We start from the raw sequence: 8,764 nt of genomic DNA, 5'->3' as shown, positions 1-8,764 counted from the left end.
TGCTGTTGTTTCTTTTTCCGGACTCCTGTGACTCCCAGCTGGCTGGCTAGCACTCTGCACTTATTGCTTCCCTTCAGCTGCTTCCTCTTGCAGGATTCTCTCTCCTCCATCGACCATGGTCCTGCTCTACTGGATCCGCAGGTCCTGCCCTGAGTCCCTGCATCCCCCTGCTTTGTATCTGTTCCCTGCAGGCTGCAAAAATGCCAGGGGAGGCCTCCCCTCCCTTCCCTCAGTGGTCCCACTCATATCGGCCAGCTGCAGCCGCATGTCCTGGAACTCAGCCAGCTGTCGCTTGATCTGGTCGTACAGTCACACGCTGACTGGCTCCCCTGCCTGGATGCTCTTGTGGAAATCCCACAGACGATGCTGCAGAACTTGGCTCCGTTGGTTTCTTTAACACGGTGGTGTTTGCCTGGCTGCTGGAACAAAGCCACCAGCTCCTCCCGCACTGACTCCCACTAATCCCCCTGGTTGCCATAGAACCCTCTGATGCTTTCCTGTTCTGCCAACACCACCAGGCCTCGCCACCCCCGCCCCCTTTATCTTGCTAGCTCTGGATGTTCAGCTTCCAATATCCTCTGCCATGAGTCAGGGAATTGCCCACATTGAGGCACATCGTGAGAACTGCATGATCTGAACAGTCCATTGGCACTACCCTGCACTGGGCTGTCGACATGCTCTCTTTCATGTAAATCCAGTCAATGCGACTCCTGGCCTGTCCCTGCAGAAAGGTGTACCCCCTCTGCGGCTGGTGTGAGCTCGGATCAGAGGAATAGGAGGCTACAGCCCACCCTCACTGATTCCACTATAAAGAAACACATCGTCTAAGCCAACCTCGCTACAGAGCTGTACCAGGTAGTGCTCATCATAGAAGAGTTTCCTCTGATGGTCAGGAAAACAGGACCAGTGGTCCTCAGGCTGGCTGACACAATTAAAATCCCCCCGCAAAACCAAACACCATGAGGTCCAGAGGAAGGGAACCAGTTCCTTCCATTGATCTTTCCTTTCACACCTTAACTGAGGACCATACATACTAATATAATGATAACCAGTGCCACGGAGCACAAAGTCCACCAGTAATACCCTCCCTGGTCAGAGCTCTACCACCTTCTGTACTTGCACCCCAAATGTGAAGAACAAGACTCCAGCCCCATCATTCTTCCCTGGCCCAGAGGACCAGAAAGACAGACCCTTCCTCCAAACACCCTTTGCCCATCAAGCTACCCTAAAGTCATTAATGTGTATTTCCTGAATGCCAAGCATGTCCAAGTCCAGCTGCTCCAAAGCACTGAATATCAAATGCCTCCTCCTGGGCCCCCAAATCCCTGCCCCACTCCACCTGGCCACTTTTACAGATACCCCTTCCCCAGTACTGCCCTCACTCAGCTGCACAGAGGAGCTTTTGTCCCCAATTCCTGTCCAGCACCCCCTCTGGCACCATTACCAAGGGCCACCCTGCCTCACTCTCTTCCTCCCACACTGGGTCGACCAATAAGTTGCATGGGAAGGACAGTTCCCATCTCTCATTGTTAAAGGTCAGGAGGGCCAGCTAGGGGGTAGAAGCCCACCCTATCTTTTCCTGCTGCAGAACACGAGATTAGGGGCTTGCATTGGGTGTCGGCACTGCTAGAGGACAGGCCACCACTGCATGAAGAGAGGAAAGGTCCTGCCAAAGCCCAGGGTTGAACCAGGGACCTTTAAGAGTTTCAGTCTAATGCTCTCCAAACTGAACTACTTCAGCAGCTGCATGGCACCCTTTTGGGCTCCTGCATGTCTGTCCAGAATATCTTTGTCCTCTGTGGCACACAAAAAGGACATCATTGTGAGCGGCTCATGAAGGCAAGACTCGCTTTGGCCTGCCTTGCTCAGATTGACTTACTTCCTCCTATGACGTGCCCCCCAAATCACAGATAGGGTGAAACGCTGGCTGTGATTTCTTCCTGGAGCTTTAGGAGAAAACAGAGTTAATGAGACACATGCACCTCTAACAATATTTTTCACATTTCAAGGATGATTTTAACCAGTTGATTCAGGGAAACTTTCATGAGAGAGTGCATCAGCCACTTCGTTAGAAGTTCCTGAGATGTGTTGGATGTCGAAATCAAAATCTTGGAGACCTAACTCCACCAAATAAGTTTTTTGTTATTTCCTGTGGCATTATGAAGCCACTGTAATGCAGCATGGTCAGTTTGCAGGTAGAAATGCCGTCCCCAAACATACGGGAGTAGCTTTTCCAGAGCGTAGACAAAGGCGTAACATTCTTTTTCCCTGACTGACCAGTTGCTTTCCCTCTCAGACAGCTTCTTGCTGAGAAACACTACAGGGTGGAATTCTTGATCCGGTCCTTTCTGCATTAAAACTGCTCCCACACCACGCTCGGACGCATCTGTGGTTACTAGGAATGGTTTGTCAAAGTCTGGGCCCTTAGCACAGGGTCAGACATGAGTGTCGCTTTAAGGAGGTTAAAGGCCTTCTGACACTCTTCAGTCCACTGAACGGCATATGGTTGTTTCTTTTTGGTTAGGTCTGTCAGTGGGGCGGCAATTTGGCTGTATTGCGGTACAAATCATCTGTAATAACCGGACAAGTCTAAGAAGGATTGGACCTGTTTTTTTTTAAACTTTGGGACAGGCCACTTTTGGATAGCATCCACTTTGGCCTGTAGGGGGTTGATAGTTCCTTGACCCACCTGGTGTCCAAGGTAAGTCACTCTGTTTAGGCCTATTTGACACTTCTTAGCCTTAACAGTTAGTCCTGCCTCCCTTATGCACTCAAGGACTTTTTGTAGATGTTCCAGGTGTTCTGCCCATGAATCCGAAAATATGGCTACATTGTCAAGGTAGGCAACTGCGTATTCTCCTTATCCCGCTAGGAGACCATCTACAAGTCTTTGGAAGGTGGCGGGTGCATTCCGCAGATCGAAAGGGAGTACATTAATTTCATACAGCCCTACATTGGTGATGAAGGCTGACCTTTCCTTGGTGGACTCATCTAGCGGTACCTGCCAGTACCCCTTGGTTAAGTCCACAGTAGAGATGAACTGGGCCCGTCCCAGTTTCTCCAATAGTTCATCTGTGCATGGCATTGGATAATTGTCTGGGTGAGTTACATCATTTAGCTTACGGTAGTCCAAGCAAAAATGTATTTTTTCATCTGGTTTTGGAACTACAACCACTGGAGATGCCCAGGCACTGCGGGAGGGGCAGATTACACCCATCTGTAGCATATCCAGGATTTTCCATTCTATAGCAGTTTTAGCTTGAGGAGACACCTGGTAAGGTTGGACTTTAATTGGGTGAGCATTCCCTGTGTCAATGGAGTGGTATGCCCGTTCAGTCAGTCCTGGGGTGGCTGACAACATTGACACGTAGCTAGTGCACAGCTCCTGGATCTGCTGTCACTGCGTACGCCCAAGGGTCAGGGAGAGATTCACCTTTTCCATGCTACCAGCACTTTTTGCTTCGTAGTAGACACCTTCAGGCCACTCAGCGTCCTCTCCTCCCTGGGCTGTAAACTGACAAACCTTTAATTTTTTGGAATAAAAGGGCTGTCAGGGTTCCTTCCCCACTCTGAACTCTAGGGTACAGATGTGGGGACCTGCATGAAAACCTCTTAAGCTTACTTTTACCAGCTTAGGTTACAATTTCCCCAAGGTACAAACTATTTTACCCTTTGCCCGTGGACTTCTACTGCCACCACCAAACTTTATCTGGGTTCCTGAGAAAATGTAGTTTGGACACGTCTTTCCTCCCAGAATCCTCCCAACCCTTGCACCCCACTTCCTGGGGATGGTTTGGTAAAAATCCTCACCAATTTGCATAGGTGACCACAGACCCAACCCCTTGGATCTTAGAACAATGAAAAAGCATTCAGTTTCCTTACAAGAAGACTTTTAATAGAAGTAAAGGAATCACCTCTGTAAAATCAGGATGGTAAATACCTTACAGGGTAATTAGATTCAAAACATAGAGAATCCCTTTAGGCAAAACCTTAAGTTACAAAAAAGACACACTGGCAGGAATATTCATTCTATTGGGCACAGCTATTTTCTCAGCCATTTAAAGAAATCATAATCTAACACAAGGGCTTTAGAGAATTAATCTGGTACACATTAGGCTTTTGGTTGGAGGTGGGGAATGCTATGAGATAGTTAACAGCTTCCAGGCGCTCCTGGACAGTGAATGGCCCTTCCCACGACGCTTTCATTTTTTGAGCCTGGAGCGCCTTTAAGACCATGACCTTGCTCCCTACTTTGAAGGAACGCTCTTTGGCATGTTTATCATGCCAGGCTTTTTGCTTTTTTTGAACATCATTTAGGTTTTCTTTACCAAGGGCTAAAGAAGTTCAGAGGGTGTTTTGTAGGTTGCTTAAAAAGTCCAGAATGTTAGTTTCTGGAGAAGGTGTAAACCCCTCCCATTGCTGCTTTACCAACTGTAACTGCCCCTTAACCTTGTGACCATATACAAGTTTAAATGGTGAAAACCCTAAACTGGGATGTGGTACAGCTCTGTAGGCAAAGAGGAACTGCTGCAACACGAGGTCCCAATCATTGGAATGCTCAGTTACAAATTTACATATCATGGCCCCCCAGGTTCCAATAAACTTCTCCACCATGCCATTTGTTTGATGGTGGTAAGGAGTGGCAACCAAGTGATTTACCCCATGAGCTTCCCAAAGGTTTTCCATAGTTCCTGCCAGGAAATTAGTCCCTGCATCTGTGAGGATGTCGAAGGGCCAACCTACCCTGCAAAAAATGTCTGCTAGTGCCTGGCACACACTTTTAGCCCTGGTGTTGCTTAGGAGCTACTGCTTCCGGCCATCGGGTGGCAAAATCCATGAAAGTCAGTATATACTGCTTTCCTCTGGGTGTCTTTTTCAGAAAAGGTCCCAGAATATCCACAGCTACTCGCTGAAATGGAACTTCAATGATGGGGAGTGGCTGGAGAGGGGCTTTGACCTGGTCTTGGGGTTTTCCCCCTTTTGGGCATATCTCACAAGACAGGACATAGGTAGAAACATCCTTGCCCATTCCCTCCCAGTGGAATGACCTCCCCAAACGGTCTTTGGTCCTGTTCACCCCAGCATGGCCACTAGGATGATCATGGGCTAAGCTCAAGAGCTTTACCCTGTAATTAGTTGGAACTACCAACTGTCTCTGAGGATGCCAGTCTTCCTGGTGTCCACCAGAAAGAGTTTCCTTGTATAAAAGTTCTCTTTCTACAAGAAACCTGGATCGATTAGAAGAGCTGAGAGGTGGTGGGTTGGTCCGTGCCGCCGTCCAAGCTCTCTGGAGGCTTTCATCTGCTTCCTGTTCGGTCTGGAACTGTTCCCTTGATGCTGGAGACATCAGTTCCTCATTGGATTGTGGACCTAGGCTTGGTCCCTCTGGAAGTGATGTAGGGGATGGGGCTGTTTCTGCTGACTGTGAACCGCTCTCCGCTGGTGCACTGTGTTGGGGTTCAGGCTCCAGCTGAACCTCTTGTGTAGGGTTATGGGCTGCTCTGGTTCAGGTTCGGTGGGACCCTCTGGTGTTGAGGTTGCAAGTATTGGATTCAGTGCTGGCAATGGGTCTGGTGCTGGTTGTTCCACTGGTTCTGGTTTTGGGACTGGCTCTGTCTGGGTCTCTGGTACTGGATCTACTACTGCTGTTGCAGACATTGGGCTGGGGTCTGGGTCCATCACCTCTGACCGGGTCCTGATAGAAGTTTCCGGAACAGAGCTAGGCCTCACGGCTTGTTTAGCCTGGTTTCAGGTGACCATTCCCACACTCTTGGCCCGCTTCACATGATTGGCCAAGTCTTCCCCCAACAGTATGGGGATGGGATAATCATCATAGGCTGCAAAAGTCCATGTTCCTGACCAGCCTTTGTGCTGGACAGGCAACTTGGCTGTGGGCAAACTGAAAGAGTTTGACTTGAAGGGTTGAATCATCACTTGGATCTCTGGGTTGATTAAATTGGGGTCCATTAAGGAAGCATGGATAGCTGACACTTGTGCTCTGTTGCCCCTCCATGTGGTGACCTTCTTCCCATCCACACTCACAGTTTCCCTCTGTTCCAAGGGTATCTGGGAGGTATCTGGACCTGAGGACCTCTGGTGTGATCTGGGAGCAATGAACTGTAATCTGTCGGGGTTCTTGGGGCAGTTGGTGTTTACATGCCCCGGCTTGTTACATTTAAAACATCGTCCAGCTGTCGGGTCAGTGAGGCGAGGTGGGTTGCTGGAGAATGGTGTGGCGGGACGATAAGGTGTCTGGAGGGTTCCTTGGGGGGCAGGTGGGGCCTTGGGTGGCCCCTGGTAGTAGGGGGTGGTCTGAGGTTGTCCCTTCTGGTATCTGCTCCAACTGCGACCAGTTTTTTTCTTTTCTGCCACCTCCACCCATTTGGCTCCAATCTCCCCCACCTCGATTACAGTTTTGGGTTTTCTATCTAGGATGTATCTTTCTATTTCCTCAGGAACACCCTTTAAGAACTGCTCCATTTGTATAAGGAAGGGCAAATGTTCTGGAGATTTAACACTTGCTCCTGATATCCAGGCATCCCAGTGTTTCACAATGTGGTAGGCATGTTGGGTAAATAACACGTCTGGTTTCCACCTTAGGCTCTGAATCACCAACGGGAATGCTCGGGTGTTATCCCCATTCTGACTCTCGCCTTGGTTTTAAACAGTTCATACTGGTTCATTTGTTCCTTAGGCATTTCAGCCACCACCTCAGCTAAGGGTCCACTGAGGTGCGGCCTCAGCTCTACCATGTATTGGTCGGTAGAGATGCTGTACCCAAGGCAGGCCCTTTCAAAGTTTTCTAAGAAGGCCTCCGTATCATTGCCTGCCTTGTAGGTGGGGAACTTTCTGGGATGGGAAGTGGTACCTGGAGAAGGATTGCTAGGGTTTGTTGGTATATTCTGCTGAGCCTTTGCCTTCTCCATCTCCTCCACATGCTTCCTCTCTTTTTCCTTCTTCTCCTGTTCTTTGGCCCTAGCCTCCATTTCTTTGTCCCTTGCCTGCATTTCCCTCCTGTGGGCAGCCTCCCTTTCTTTTTCCCTTGCCTCCATTTCCCTCCTGTGGGCAGCCTCCCTTTCTTTTTCCCTGGCCGCTTGTGCATCCATCTCCATGAGTTCTAGCCATCTTTCATATTCCTTTTTTTCCCCCTCAGCCTCAAATCTGGCTAATTCCAGCTTTTGTTGAACCATGGAGTCTGTCATCCTAACCTCTCTGTTTTTAACTAACTTTACACCTGAAAGTTAAAAACAAAACAAAACAAAAAACTTGGCTTGTAAAATTTTGCTGTGCTGTGCAAATACCTATGTTCTCTGATAGTGATTGTCAGCCTACAGAGAAATCCTAAGAAAAAAACAAGCCTAACAACTTTGTCTCCAGGCAAATATGCAGAAAACCCCTCTAGTTGCTCTTAGGTAAAAAAAAAAACTTCAGGTCTGTGAAGAACTACTTTGAAGACTTGTGAATTTCCCTGCAGGAGGTTAACTACCCTGCCTTTAGGTAGAGAAAACTCCAGCTCACAAAAGACAATTCCCTTTTGTCTCTGCTATGGCCCCAAAGCAGAGAAAAAAAACTTTAACTGTTTTCAGTTTAACCTGCTTTCCAGCAGCCCAAAGGAAAAAAAATATTTCCTTTTCAAATCTGTGCTTCTGGTTCAAAAAAATCTCAAAATGATTTCAAGTTGATCCCACCGCTCTGCCACCATGTCAAGGTTCCTTCCCCACTCTGAACTCTAGGGTACAGATGTGGGGATCTGCATGAAAACCTCTGTAGCTTACTTTTACCAGCTTAGGTTAAAACTTCCCTAAGGTACAAACTATTTTACCTTTTGCCCTTGGACTTCCGCTGCCACCACTAAACGTCTAACCGGGTTTATTATTGGGAAAAAGCCATTGGAAACGTCTTTCCCCCCAAAATCCTCACCAAAACCTTGCACTCCCCTTCCTGGGGAAGGTTTGACAAAAATCCTCACCAATTTGCATAGGAGAACACAGACCCAAACCCTTGGATCTTAAGATCAATGAAAAATCAATCTGGTTCTTGAAAGAAGAATTTTAATTGATGTAAAAGAATCACCTCTGTAAAATCAGGATGGTAAATACCTTATAGGGTAATCAGATTCAAAACATAGAGAATCCCTCTAGGCAAAACCTTAAGTTACAAAAAGACACAAAAACAGGAATATACATTCCATTCAGCACAACTTACTTTATCAGCCATTTAAACAAAACAGAATCTAATGCATATCTAACTAGATTGCTTATTAACCCTTTACAGGAGTTCTGACCTGCATTCCTGCTCTGGTCCTGGCAAAGAAAAAAGACACAGACAGAGAGAACCCTTTGTTTCTCCCCCAACCTCCTCCAGCTTTGAAAGTATCCTGTCTCCTCATTGGTCATTTTGGTCAGGTGCCAGCGAGGTTATCCTAGCTTCTTAACCCTTTACAGGTGAAAGGATTTTTCCTCTAGCCAAGATGTTTACCCTTCCCTTTATATTTATGACAAGACTGAAGATCTAAAGGTCCCTGGTTCAATCCTGGGCTTTGGCAGGCCCTTTCCAACCTCTTTGTGCAGCAGTGGCTTGTTTTCTGGGAGTGCCATGATGTCTTTAACTGAAGCAATTCCCTGATCTCAAGCTCCCAAGCAGGACAACAGAGCATGGGCTGTTGCCTCACTTGACCTTTCTTTCACAGCTGCTGAAGTAGCTCAGTTTGGCGAGCATTAGACTGAAGATCTAAAGGTCCCTGGGTCAATCCCAGGCTTTGGCA

The 8,764-nt window shown here is 47.8% G+C and overlaps 1 non-coding gene across 1 annotated transcript; it reads left to right on the top strand.

Annotated features, from left to right (window-relative positions):
* The first annotated feature begins 8,691 nt into the window (after nt 1-8,691).
* TRNAF-GAA (transfer RNA phenylalanine (anticodon GAA)) lies at nt 8,692-8,764 on the top strand. Its single transcript has one exon. It is a non-coding gene; the product is annotated as a tRNA-Phe (tRNA).

This window comes from Lepidochelys kempii, chromosome 22 (genome assembly GCF_965140265.1).
Source record: "Lepidochelys kempii isolate rLepKem1 chromosome 22, rLepKem1.hap2, whole genome shotgun sequence".
NCBI lineage: Eukaryota > Metazoa > Chordata > Testudines > Cheloniidae > Lepidochelys > Lepidochelys kempii.
The sequence above is the reverse complement of the archived record's forward strand: the minus strand, read 5'-3'. Positions and strand labels throughout refer to the sequence as shown.